General features: G+C 53.0%; 2 non-coding genes across 2 annotated transcripts; both read right to left on the bottom strand.

Moving 5' to 3' along the window:
• Positions 1 to 633: 633 nt before the first annotated feature.
• Positions 634 to 4368, bottom strand: LOC122793873. The gene has a single exon (XR_006363587.1). It is a non-coding gene; the product is annotated as a 28S ribosomal RNA (ribosomal RNA).
• A 399-nt stretch (positions 4369 to 4767) lies between these two features.
• LOC122793885 lies at positions 4768 to 4921 on the bottom strand. The gene has a single exon (XR_006363593.1). It is a non-coding gene; the product is annotated as a 5.8S ribosomal RNA (ribosomal RNA).
• Positions 4922 to 14408: the final 9487 nt, after the last annotated feature.

Here is a 14408-nt window from a genome sequence, read left to right as displayed (position 1 = left end):
AGATAGACCTCTGCTCTCTCCCAGGAGCCAAGCACCCACTGCCGGGTCGCCACTCTGGGAACAACCCTTAAGCCTGAGTATACAATCCTCAGCCCCATCCGTGCCAGCAGGGGTTCCAGCTATCTGGACAGAGGTGCCGGAGGGTGCGGAGCGAGGGGCATGACCACAGACCTACTCCTGCGAGGGAAGCTCCTCTGCCAGGTTGCACCTGGACCATGCTCCCTCCATCCCCCAGCCGGACCAATCCCAGATCTGGTTTCCCTGGCTAGACCTCTTCTCTCTCCTGGGAGCCATGCACCCACTGCCAGGTCACCCTTCCGGGGACGACCCTTAAGCCTGAGTATGCAATCCTCAGCCACATCCATGCCAGCAGGGGTTCCAGCTATCTTGGCAGAGGCACCAGAGGGTGTGGAGCAAGGGGCTTGACCAGGGACCTCCTCCTCCCCTGGGGGATGCACCTCTGCCAGGTTTCACCCAGACCACTCTCCCTCCATCCCCCGGCCGGACTCCATTCCCGCCGCCGAGGAACAAACTCCCACCGACAATCTGGACAAAGGGGGGAGGGTAGGCCCTGCCCGCCTGAGACAGGTTCCCCCTCCCCATGAGGGTGCAGTGCCTGTCCCCCCACCTGCGACAAAAGCTTGGCTCAAGAGCTGACTTTCAATAGATCGCAGCTTTTTGCTGCTCTGCTATGTATGAAACCCTGACCCAGAATCAGGTCATCTATGAATGATTTAGCACCTGGTTCCCCACGGACTTGTGGTGCACTGCTGGAGAAAGGCAACCCCCTTCCATCCATGCTCCAACCCAGTGACGAGCGGCACTGCTCGCCGACCTTGTGGACAGCTATCCCTGGCCAACCGGAGTTGGCGGGATTCTGACTTAGAGGTGTTCAGTCATAATCCCACAGATGGTAGCTTCGCACCATTGGCTCCTCAGGCAAGCACATACACCAAATGTCTAATCCTGTGGTTCTTCTTGTACTGAGTAAGATTGCCATCATAACAACACATCATCAGTAGGGTAAAACTAACCTGTCTCATGACGGTCTAAACCCAGCTCACATTCCCTATTAGTGGGTGAACAATCCAACGTTTGGTGAATTCTGCTTCACAATGATAGGAAGAGCTGACATCGAAGGATCAAAAAGCTATGTTACTATGAACGCTTGGCCACCACAAGCCAGTTATCTCTGTGGTAACTTTTCTGACACCTCCTGCTTAAAACCCAAAAAGCCAGAAGGATCGAGAGGCCTCGCTTTCATGGTCTGGATTCATATTGAAAAACCAGATCAAGCGAGCTTTTGCCCTTCTGTTCCTTGGGAGGTTTCTGTCCTTCATGAGCTCACCTTAGGACACCTGCATTATTCCTTGACAGGTGTACTGCCCCAGTCAAACTCTTCACCTGACACTGTCCCCGGAGCAAGTCGCTCATGGATGCCCAGGCACTTAGAGCCAGAAATGAGAGCCCTGGTGGGGCTCACCCCCCCTGCCTCACCGGGTAAGTGAAAAAATGATAAGAGTAATGGTATTTCATCAGTGGCAGAGGCCTCACACTTATTCTACACCTTTCATGCCTCTTCAGAGTGCCAGAATAGAGTCAAGCTCAACAGGGTCTTCTTTACCCACTGATTCTGCCAAGCCTGTTCCCTTGGCTGTGGTTTCACTAGATAGGAGGTAGGGACAGTGGGACTCTCATTCATCCATTCATGCTCATCACTAATTAGATGACGAGGCATTTGGCTACCTTAAGAGAGTCATAGTTACTCCCGCCATTTACCCGCACTTCATTGAATTTCTTCACTTTGATATTCAGAGCACTGGGTAGAAATCTCATCGTGTCAACACCCGTCTCGGGTATTTGTGATGCTTTGTTTTAATTAAACAGTCAGATTCCCCCGGTCTGCACCAGTTCTATGTCAGCTGCTAGCTGCCAGACGATGCGGGATGCCAGTCAGGACTGGCACACCCCATAGCCGGAGTGATCCACAGGAAGGACCCAGCATGAGTTCAGAGTCACCATCGCCGTCCCCCCAACCCCCATGAGGGGGTAGTATGACAAGAGGGCGATGCCTTGTCCAGCCGCGGCACTCACCCAACCCCTCTTCATGCCCGAGCCCAACTGACCCAGCCCTTAGAGCCAATCCTTATCCCAAAGTTACAGATCTGGCTTGCCGACTTCCCTTACCTACATTCTTCTAATATGTCAGAGGCTGTTCAACTTGGAGACCTGCTGTGGATATGGGTATGGCCTGGCACAAGATTTACACCCTCTCCCCAGGATTTTCAAGGGCCGGGGAGAGCTAACCTGACGCCAACCGAACCGCAACGCTTTCCAGGGTGCGGGCCCGTCTCTCGGGGTGAACCCATTCCAGGATGCCCTTGCCCTTTACAAAGAAAAGAGAACCCTCCCAGGGGCCCCTGGCTTCTCTGGGATCATTTGCATCATTGCACTGGATGCAGCAAGATGCCCATCTCCTCTACTCTGGATTCGAGATCTGAACCCGACTCCCTTTCGATTGACCGAGGGCAACAGAGGCCATCACCTGTCCCTTCAGAATGGAGCTCACCTATCTCTCAGGACTGACTGACCCATGTTCAACTGCTGTTCACATGGAACCCTTCTCCACTTTGGTCTTCAAAGTTCTCTTTTAAATATTTGCTACTACCACCAAGATCTGCACCAGCGGCGGCTCCACCCGGGCCCTCATCCTGGGCTTCAGTGCCACTGTGGCAGCCCTCCTACTCATCACAGCATAGCCCCCTCAGCTCCCAGCACCAGCGACGGCTGGGTATGGGCCTGATGTTCCAGCGCCTCCATTTTCAGGGCTAGTTGATTCAGCAGGTGAGTTGTTCCACACTCTTTACCAGATTCCAACTTCCATGGCCACCGTCCTGGGGTCTGATGAGTGTCGGCATCGGGCTCCTTAATCCGGCATTCAGTTCATCCTGCAGCACCAGTTCGGCTTACCAAAAGTGGCCCACTGGGCGCTCGCATTCCACACCCAGCTCCAAGGCAGCGAGTCATGCTTCCTATCCATTTAAAGTCTGAGAATAGGTTGAGATCGTTTTGGCTCCAAGATCTCTAATCATTCGCTTTACCAGATAAAACCACGTCCACCAAGCACCAGCTATCCTGAGGGAAACTTCGGAGGAAAACAGCTTCTAGATGGTTCGATTAGTCTTTCACCCCTATACCCAAGTCAGATGACCGATCTGCACATCAGGACTGCTACAGACCTCCAGCAGAGTTTCCTCTGGCTTCGCCCTGCCCAGGCATAGTTCACCATCTTTCAGGTCCCACCAGGTGTGCTTATGCTCCACCTCCCCAATGGTACAGGTGAGATGGGCCAGCGGTGTGCCCCCCATGTGGAACAGAGGGATCCCGCCTCAGCCAGTGCTCACCAGCCCTCACTATCATTGCACCGTGTGGTCTCCTGCCCACCATCGGACTCGCACACTTGTTAGACTCCTTGTTCCATGTTTCAAGATGGGATGGGTGGGTCACCGACATCACCGCAGACCCCGGTCACCCGAGATGAGACCACCAATGCAATGGCAGGACGTGGTCAGGCCATAATGAGGGCAGTCTGGCCCAGTTGACAGTCCCACCAGAAGCTAGGGGCACCCGGCCCCCACCACGTGGGCAGGGGTGGGTGCAGTGGTGGTCATCTCCCATGACCTCATAGCACGGTGAGGGCTGATGCCGTGGGCTGTAACACTCCCCTATGGGGAGGGGAGCCACCTTCTGCATGGCCTTCCCGGCTGAGTGAGAGCTAGCCGCGATGTACCACTGCAGAGGAAATGTGCCCGATAGTGGCCAGCATGCCCGGGATGGTCCCCCACCCCCTGGAGTGGGAGGTGGATCTGCCTCGCCTGTGCAGCCAGTGTGACCGCCATGTTGAATCCTCTGGGTGGACAACGCGGACCCCACCCATTTACCTCTGAACAGTTTCACACCCTCTTGAACTCTCTCTTCAAAGTTCTTATCAACTTTCCCTTACAGTACTTGTCTGCTATCAGTCTCGTGCCGGTATTTAGCCTTAGATGAAGTTTACCACCCCTCTTTGGACTGCATTCACAAACAAACTGACTCTGGGAAGGCCTGATTCCGATGCACCAGGGGCCACCACTGGCCTTACACCATCCACGGGCTGAGCTTCAATCACAAGGTCTTGGGCCTCCTGGGTGGTGCTGGGGAGACAGACTTCCATACGCCACATTTCCCTGTGCTGGTCTACCGGGCAGGGATTCAGTGCTGGGCTATTCCCTCTTCACTCAATGTTACTGAGGGAATCCTGGCTAGTTTCCTTTCCGCTGCTTAGTAATATGCTTAAATTTGGTGGGTCGCCAGTCTGATCTGAGGCCATGTTCAGAACATGGTCACGGGAGGACAGCAGGGGCCGCAGGGGTAGACAGATTACCCATCCTCCCTTGGCTCCCACGCACTCACTCCCCATAACTGAACTCCACGCAGCAGAGGACAGCTGAGACGGCCTCGGCACGTGGGAACTGAGCAGGCAAGTGTCAGACTCCACATTAAGAGGGCAGTCCGGTGTCAGTAGCACTGACAGCCTCCGGGGGCAATTTGGACATGCACCTGCTCCATCCCATCCTCGGACAGGCTACCTGGCTCTGGGCAGCAGGGGACTCCTTCTCAATCCACATCTCTCCCTGGGGAGACGGGGGGCCCACAGTGGGCTCCCTCAACTCCACGGCCATGCCCTCGACAGGGGCCAGACACCCCCATGGGCGATGGAAGCCACGATGACCCTCAGACAGGCATAGCCCTGGGAGTAACCCAGGGCCGCAAAGTGCTTTCAAAGTGTCGATGAACAATGTGTTCTGCAATTCACATTAGTTCTTGCAGCTAGCTGTGTTTTTCATTGACAAATGAGTCAAGTGATCCACCGCTCAAAGACATACAATTCTCGTTCACCGGGGGCACTGCTGCCCTCCCGGCATCACACCTCAAGGCGAGCGCTTGAGGTTTCATGGACATCGTCATGGGCACCCAGACTAGGGTTACTGGCCCGACAATGCAGGACAGCAGAGAGTCCCACAGCAGCCAGCATGTGGCCACAACACCGACCTTCTGCATCTTTGAACCAACACCCCACATGGAGCGGGGCATCCCCCACAGGTACCCATGACTGACATCCAGGGGTGGCCCCAAAAGGCAAGAGGGGAGGCCATTGTCCCCCTGCTGGGATGTCTGCTTCTCCCTTCCACTACCACATGGGGAGCCAGCCACCTCCGGGGCACATGATGGACCGCACCGTTGGGCCAGGCACACCCTTCACCACCATCCCCTCATGGCAGCAGAGGAGGACCCGCACCTCCCACTGCACGGATGCACCCCTTCCCTCTCACTGCCGGGAAGCAAGGGGGACAGACACCATCCCTGCTCTCACTCCCTCCACTCTCCCTCCCTCCCCCCCAGGAGCCACAGGCTCAGTCCTGCTGGCATCCACAAGGGTCCACAGAGAAATAGGAGTTAGAGGCAGACAGGCAGACACAGAGAGAGACAGAGAGAGTCAGGGCAGTGGAGCAAGCAGAAGCCCTGGTACCTGGGGACAGCACTGTCCCAGGACCCTCGGCGTTAATGATCCTTCTGCAGGTTCACCTACAGAAACCTTGTTACAACTTTTACTTTCTCTAGATAGTCAAGCTTGATCGTCTTCTCGCTGCACTACCAGGGCCATGAGTGACTCCAGAAGGCCGATCCGAGGACCTCACTAAACCATCTAATCGGTAGTAGCGACGGCGTTGTGTACGAAGGGCAGAGACTTAATCAACGCAATCTTATGACCCACACTTAATGGGAATTCCTTGTTCGTGAAGAATAATTCCAGTCTCTGGTCCCTATCACAAATGGGTGTCAGCAGATTACCCGGACCTGTCGGCCAAGGGTAGACACACGCTGATCCATTCAGTGTAGCATGCATGCAGCCCCTGAAATCTAAGGGCATCACAGACCTGTTATTGCTCAATCTCGTGTGGCTGAAAGCCACTTGTCCCTCTAAAAAGTTGGAGATGACTGCACTGGACTGTATAACTATTTAGCTTGGCAGAGCCTAGTTCATTATCGGAATTATCCAAACAAATTGCTCCACCAACTAAGAACGAATCCAAAATCCGAAACAGTGAAATCTGCACCAAGGTCACTCTGCTAGTGAAACACAAGGCAAATCCAATAAATCCAATGAAAATGGCAGAAGACTCCACAGCAAAAAGTAAACGAGGCGAAACTTACAAAAGCAAGATTTATTTAAACTATGTGCACAGTGAACGCTTTCAGGCAAACATGCCCTTCATCAAACAAAGTAAAAGAATTAAAAATACATATTTAAACATTATAGCAACCAATCAGAAGCTAGTATTTTACCCTCCTTTTTCTTAAGACAGGCTTTAAAGGTACAGCTGTGTTTAAACCAGGGCTTCTATCCACACCTAGTCTTATAATCCATTTTGTTTTATTGCATTCACTTTCATAGGATAAATCACCACCCCTTATATTTTATTATTTATGATCTGTAAAACCATAAACTTAAAAAAATGATCTGCAAATTCTTCAACATGTTGTGCTAATGCATTACGTACATCATGATGCCTAATATCAAACATGTGTCCAGATATTCTTTCCTTTAACATACAATTTGTCTTGACAACATAATATGAATTGCAGAGTCGGCACATAGCCAAACACACTACATTTCTAGTTCTACAGTTGGCAAATCCCTTCAGTGAATACACTCGTTGTGTTCTGGGATGTGTAAAAGAATTAGTGGAGCTGATATGGGCACATGCCCTGCAATTGTGACATGGGAAGGTTCCCAATCACCCAGTTTTCATGATATTACTTGAAATCACTCATATCTTTTAAATTCTTGTTCCTTCTAAAGGTGAACCTAGGTTGTTCACCTACAATATCTGCTATGCTTTGGTCTGTATGCAGTACCTTCCAATTGCGTCTAATAATATCACAAATCCCCCCTATATCACTACTGTAGGTAAGCAAAAAGTGTCCCTGATTAGATCTAAATGTATCTCACTTAATTGCCCGTTCATGGGTGCCTCTATGCACCAGGGTTTGGCCACACCATTCCATTTAGTTTTTATATCACTTATATTCAAGTCAATTAGTTGTCTATTATACCCCCTATCCACAAGATTCTCAGTTAAAGCACCTGTCTCAGACTCAAACTGCTCTAAATTGGTGCACAGTCGAGAGATTCTATTGACCTGACCTTTCACAATATTAGTAAAATATGTCTCGGATGCATGCTATCGAAGGACAGTAGGCTATTTCTCCAACAATCCATCTTAAAAAGCATGGTCTCAATCCCTCCTGCTTCATTCTTCAGTAAATGTACATCCAAAAAGTCTATCTCAAATAACAAAGAGCAAATAGTAAATCTGAAAAACTCTGTAGTACTCTCAAGATAGTTCACAAAGGAACACAAGTCCAACTAAGAACGGCCATGCACCACCACCCATAGAATCGAGAAATCTGTCAATCCATTCCGTGTCCGGGCCAGGTGAGGTTTCCCGTGTTGAGTCAAATTAAGCCGCAAGCTCCACTCCTGGCAGTGCCCCTCCATTAATTCCTTTAAGTTTCAGCTTTGCAACCATATTCTCCCCAATAACCCAAAAATGTTGGTTTCCCGGAAGCTCCCCAGCAGGTCATGGGAATAATGCCGCCAGATCACTAGTCAGCATTGTTTATGGTTGGAACTACAACGGTAACTGATTGTCTTCGAACCTCCAACTTTCGTTTTTGATTACTGAAAATATTCTTGGCAAATGGTTTTGCTTTCATTCATCTTGTGCCGGTCTAAGAATTTCACCTGTAGCAGCACAATACGAATGCCCCCGGCCATCCCTCCTAATCATGGCCCCAGTTCCGAAAAACCTACAAAATAGAACCGGAGTCCTATTCCATTATTCCTAGCTAAAGTATTCAGGCAACCGGCCTGCTTTGAACACTCTCATTTTTTCAAAGTAAACGCTTCAGACCCCGGGACACTCAGTTAAGAGCATCGAGGGAGCATCGAGAGGCAGGGGCTAGGACAGGCAGTAGCTCACCTTGAGGTAGACTGCCAGCCAGATCCCAAGATCTAACTACGAGCTTTTTAACTGCAGCAACTTTAATATACGCTATTGGAGCTGGAATTACCGTGGCTGCTGTCCCCAGACTTCCCCTCCAATAGAGCCTCATTAAAGGATTTAAAGTCTACTCATTCCAATTACAGGGCCTCAAAAGAGTCCTGTATTGTTATTTTTCATCACTAACTCCCCAAGTTGGGAGTGGTTAATTTGCACGCCTACTGCCTTCCTTGGATGTGGTAGCCATTTCTCAGGCTCCCTCTCTGGAATTGAACCCTGATTCCCCGTTACTTGTGGTCACCATGATAGGCACAGATAGTACCATCAAAAGTTGATAGGGAAGACATTCAAATGTCGCTTCACCGTCATGAGGGCACGCAATCAGCCTGAGTTTATCTAGAGTCACCAAAGCTGATGGGCCAAGACTCAGATTGGTTTTAGTCTGATAAATGCACGCATCCCTGGAGGTCAGCGCTCATCAGCATGTATTAGCTCTAGAATTACCACAGTTATCCAAGTAATGGAGGAGCGATCAAAGGAACCTTAACTGATTTAATGAGTCATTTGCAGTTTCACTGTAGCATCCAAGTGCACCGAGACTTGCATGGCTTAATCTTTGAGACAAGCATATGCTACTGGTAGGATCAACCAGATAGGAGCACCTCGGTGTGCGGGTGAGAGGAGGGGTCAAAGCCCACACCTCTGCCAACAAGAGGGGTGCCTCTCCAGACAGAGGGGCACCCAGGTGCTGTTCATGGACCAGCAACCATGAGCCTGGAGGCCCGCAGGCTGGCACAGTGTGTGTCAGTGCTAAAGCTAGAGAAAAGGGGGATACAGCCCCACATGCTTCGGCCTCACATGGATGCCAGGGATGACAGCTGTGTCACAAGACTCCTATACTTTGGCCTGGGCTCATTGGTCTCATCTAGACTTCTGCCATGAGGGGCACGGAGCGCTCTGCACCACAACCGCACCTCACTCCTGGGGTGGAGAAGCTGAACCCGCAGAGCCACGCTGCAGGTGCCCTCCACCAGTGGGAGTCAGTTGGCCCGATCGATCAAGAGATGGTGGGTAAGGGTACCACAATCCTATGTGGACAACTGGCGGGAAATTCTCACCAGGGGCCGGTACCCAGACTTGAACTTTGACAAAAAAACCCTTTGTCCCTTAACTCCTGGAGGCTGCCAAATCATGCCAGATCATGCGAGCCCACCGGGTGATTGGGGGAGTGAATGTGCAGGGTGCAACCACACGTGCAGAACTCCCCTCAGCCCCAGAGGGGCAAGTATGCTTTCATATGGACATCCAAGCCCACGACCTTTCCGATCCAGGGTTACTCTGTGGACTTTGCGATTTTTTCGAGAACACCTTGGAGAACGGAGTGGGGTTGGATGCCTATGACTGGCCAGGTGCTCTCTGGGCCTTCAGGCCTCCACACAAAGCTCCCTTAAGAACTTCTGTAAGGGCCTACCATGGCGGCCCCCCCTTCAACCCTGCAGAGAGACCTCTTTACCTGGCCACGGCCCAAGGCTCACCTTGGGGACCTCGCCATCTCCATGACCCCTTCAGGCTGCCTAAATGTGCCATGTCCACGTGCCCTCAAATCCTCTCAGGGAGACCTCTCTCTGAACCCAGCCACCCTCATGGAACTCCCCTCGGCTGCTGAGGGGCAGGCCCACTCTCATTGGGACTTTCAAACCCCCCTCCTTTCTGGTCCAGAGCACCACGGTCCATGTCTCCAGCAAATCCCCTGCAGACTGCCTAACCATGCCATGTCCATGTGCCCTTGGAGCTTCTCAGGGGGCCCACCCTCCGATCCTGGCTGCCGAGGGGCAGGCCCGGTCTCATCGGGACTTCCACGTCCCCCTCCTTCACCATCCAGAACACCGCAGTCCCCGTCTTCCCGCATATCCCCTGCAGGCTGCATAACTGTGCCGTGTTTCTGTGCCCTGGCGGCCTCTCAGTGGGACCTCCCTCTGATCCTGGCCACCTTCGCGGAACTCCCCTTGGCTGCCAAGGAGCAGGCCTGCTCTCATTGTGACATCTGAGCCCCCCTCCTTTCCAGTCCAGAGCACCACGGTCCCCGTCTCCTGCAAATCCACTGCAGGCTGCCTAATTGTGCCGTGTCTCCATGCCTTGGTGGCCTCTCAGAGTGACCTCACTCCGATCCCAGCCACCTTTGCAGAACTCCCCTTGGCCGCCGAGGGGCAGGCCCACTCTCACTGGGACTTCCGAGCAGCCCCGATTTCCGGTCCAGAGCACCATGGCCCTCGTCTCCTTGCAAATCCCCTGCAGGCTGCCTAGCAGTGCCATGTCTTTGTGCCCTGATGGCCTCTTAGTGGGACTTCACTCTGATCCCAGCCGCCTTCGAGGAACTCCCCTCAGCCGCCGAGGGGCAGGTCCGCTCTCATCGGGTCTTACGAGCCCTCCTCCTTTCCCGTCTAGGGCCATTCTGAGGACTTTGCCACATTTCAGGGATGCCATCGGGTACCAGCCAAGGACGGACCCCTTCCACCTGCCTGGCAGGAGCACTCCATGACCAGATGCCTTCCACCACTTCAACCTTCGGGACTTCCACAGGGACGGACTCACCCTCTGAGCTCACCCGGGAAGGAGAGGCCCTGGTCCCACAGCCTTCCACAAGATGATGCCTTGAAACTTCCATCCCACTGGGGGGTGTGCTCTATGCACCCTCACACCCAGGAGGGAGAGCTCCATGCCTGGACGCTTTCCACCACTCGCCCCTTTGGGAACTCCACAGGGACAGACTCACCATCTGAGCTCACCAGGGAAGGAGAGCTCCTGGTCCTGCACCTTTCCACAAGACAATCCCTTGGGGACTTCGGTCCCACTTGGGGGAGCGCTCTCTGTGCCCTCACACCCAGCACGGAGTGCTCCATGTCCAGATGCATTCCGCCACTCTCTTCCTTCCAAGTCCCCCTCCTTTCCCATCCAGAACACCACGGTCCCTGTCTCCCACATATCCCCTGCAGGCTGCCTAACCATGTCGTGTCTCAGAACCCTCCTGGCCTCTCAGCGAGACCGCCCGCCGATCCCCGCAGACCTCGTAGAACTCCCCTCAACCACTGAGCAGTAGCCACGCTCCCTTCGGGACTTCTGCATCCCCCTCCTTTCCCGTCCAGAAACATTTGGGGGACTTTGCCACATTTCAGGGATGCCGTCCCATACCAGCCAAGGATGGAACCCTCCCACCTGCCAGGCGGAAGCGCTCCATGCCTGGACGCCTTCCGCCACTCTCCCCCTTTGGGACTCACCTGGGAAGGAGAGCTCCTGGTCCCACAGCCTTATGCAAGACGATCCCTTGAAACTTCTGTCCCACTGCACCCAGGAGGGACACCTTCCACCTGGACTCACACTCCGAGCTCACCCAGGAAGGAAAGCTCCTGGTCCCACAGATTTCCGCAACACAATCCCTTGGGGACTATGGTCCCATTGGGGAGAGCGCTCTCCACACCCTCGCACCCAGGAGGGAGCGCTCCATGTCCAGACGCCTTCTGCTACTCTCCCCTTTGAGGCTTCCACAGGGGTGGAATCACCCTCCGAGCTCACCCAGGAAGGAGTGCTCCTGGTCCTGCAGCCTTCCGCAAGATGATCCCTTGAGGACTTTGGTCCCACTGGGATGAGCACTCTCCATGCCCTTGCACCCAGGAGGGAGGACTCCATGTCTTGACTCCTTCCGCCACTCTCCCCTTCGGGACTTCCACAGAGGTGGATTCACCTTCCAAGCTCACCCGGGAAGGAGAGCTCCTAGTCCCGCAGCCTTCCACAAGACAATCCCTTGGGGACTTCGGTCCGACTGGGGGGATGAGCTTTCCATGCCCTTGCACACAGGAGGGAGCACTCCATGTCTGGACACCTTCCGCCACTCTCCCCCTTCCAAATCCCCCTCCTTTCCCGTCCAGAACACTATGGTCCCCATCTTCCACATAGTTCCTGCAGGCTGCCTAACTGTGCCATATCTCCGAGCCCTTGCAGCCTCTCAGCGGGACCTCCTCCTGATCCTGGCCAACCTCGCGGAATTCCCCTTGGCTGACGAGTGGCGGCCACACTCCCATCAGGACTTCCACATCCCACTCCTTTCCCATCTAGATACATTCGGGGGACTTTGCCACATTTCAGGGACACCGTCCTGTACCAGCCGAGGCCAGGATCCCTCCCACCTGCCTGGCAGAAGTGCTCCATGCCTGAATGCCTTCTGCCATTCTCACCCTTTGGGACTTCCACAGGGGCGGAATCACCCTCCGGGCTCACCCAGGAAGGAGAGCTCCTAGTCCCGCAGAGTTCCGCAGGATGATCCCTTGAAACTTCCGTCCCACTAGGGGGCGTGCTCTCCATGCTCTTGCACCCAGGAGGGAGCGCTCCATGCCAGGACGCCTTCCACCACTCCCCCCTTCAGGATTTCTACAGGGGCGGACTCACCCTCTGAGCTCACCTGGGAAGGAGAGCTCCTGGTCCCACAACCTTCCTCAAGATGATCCCTTGGAGACTTCAGTCCCACTAGGTGAAGCGCTCTCCACACCCTCTCACCCAGGAGGGAGCACTCCATGTCTGGACACCATCCGCCACTCTCCCCTTTGGGACTTCGACAGGGGCGGACTCACCCTCCGATCTCACCCAGTAAGGAGCGCTCCTGGTCCCGCAGCCTTCCGAAGATGATCCCTTGGGGACTTCAGTCCCACTGTGGGAAATGCTCTCTGCTCCCTCCCACCCAGGAGGAAGCGCTCCATGTCTGGATGGCTTCTGCCACTCTTCTCTTCCAGACTTCCACATGGGAAGATTCATCCTCCAAGCTCACTCAGGAAGGAGCACTCTTAGACCCCCCCACCCTTCCGCCAGATGCTCCCTTGAGGACTTCAACTGGGGGGCTCCACCAGACCCGGCTTACCTGAGCAGGAGCACTCCTGGCCCCGCAATCTTGTGCCAGATGCTCCCTTGGGGACATCCGTCCCACTGGGGGGCATGACCTGGACCCTCTCACCAGGCGGCAGCTCTCCCAGCCCAAGCTGTTTTCCGTCTCTCTCTCCCTTAAGGACTTCCATGGAGAGGGACCCCCTCGTGGCTTTCACTTCTACACAGGCAGGGAGAGCTCTTTTCTCAGGTTACATAACTGCTGGAGGCTGCCAAATCATAATGTGTCAACCCTGCCCTCGGAGCCCCTCAAGGGAGCTTCCCACCAATTTTTCCAGCCTTATGGAACTCTGCTGGACCATGAGGCCTCAGCCATACCCTCATCCAGACTTTTGTGTGCCCCTGCTCTCCCCTCCAGAGCACTTCCTGGGACTTTACAATATTGTGGAGATGCCATCTTAAGGACTTCTATCTGGAGGGACCCCCTCATGGCTTCCACTTCTACACCAATGAGAGAGCTCTTTTATCATTTTACATACCATATTTCTTTCTAAATAAGACCTAACCAGAGAGTAAGGCCTAGTGTGGTTTTTCCAGGGTGTTCATGATATAAGCCCTACCCCCAAATATAAACCCCAGTTAATATCATCAACAACATACGATGGATGTGTTGAATTATAAAATAATATTATTGACACCTGTTGACTGAGGTTATCATACTCTGCTTGCCTTTTTTGGACCATTCGGACACCCAACTTCTTCTCTTTGCAGAAAGTTGTAAGACTCTTTCACCGGGAGTCCTCTTACTGAAACCTTAATCATCACTCACACTTGACTGTTGAGATCCTTCATAACCAGCGCCATTTTGTTTTGCCACTCCGATCACGTAAGTCTTAAATTAACCCCCCCAGATAAGATGAGTGCAAAAAGAAAGAGCTATTCTGTCAAGTACAAGAAAGGAATCATGGAGGACTCCCGGGGAATGAATCTGACAGCTTTCTGTAAAGAAAAGAAGTTAGATCTCCAAATAGTCCTAAAATGGGGAGCAGCGTACATTAACCTCAGTCAACAGGCCAACAAGGGAAACGCTAAGAAGTGTAAGTGTGGATCAGGTTGGCAACCATTATTTCCTGAGCTTGAAGACATCATCTGTGAATGGATTGCTAACAGGAGAGCAAAGGCTTTGGTTGTGCGCAGGGCTGATATTCAAGGATTTGCCCTTGCAATAGCACCACAGTTAGAAATATCCCCAGAAGAATTCAAAGCATCACAACATTGGCTGGATGGCTTACTTCAGTGATATGAACTGTCTCTAAGAAGATCAACAACACTGTTCAAGCTGGAAGATACTGAAGTTATTAAACGTGCACTTGCGTTCAAGTCCTTTGTTTATGGCATTGACTTTTCTAAATACCAACTCTCCAACATGAT

This window comes from Protopterus annectens, chromosome 2.part0 (genome assembly GCF_019279795.1).
Source record: "Protopterus annectens isolate FY-2018-M chromosome 2.part0, PAN1.0, whole genome shotgun sequence".
Classification (NCBI taxonomy): Eukaryota; Metazoa; Chordata; order Ceratodontiformes; family Protopteridae; genus Protopterus; species Protopterus annectens.
Note: the sequence above shows the minus strand (reverse complement) of the source record. Positions and strands in the feature narration are given on the sequence as shown.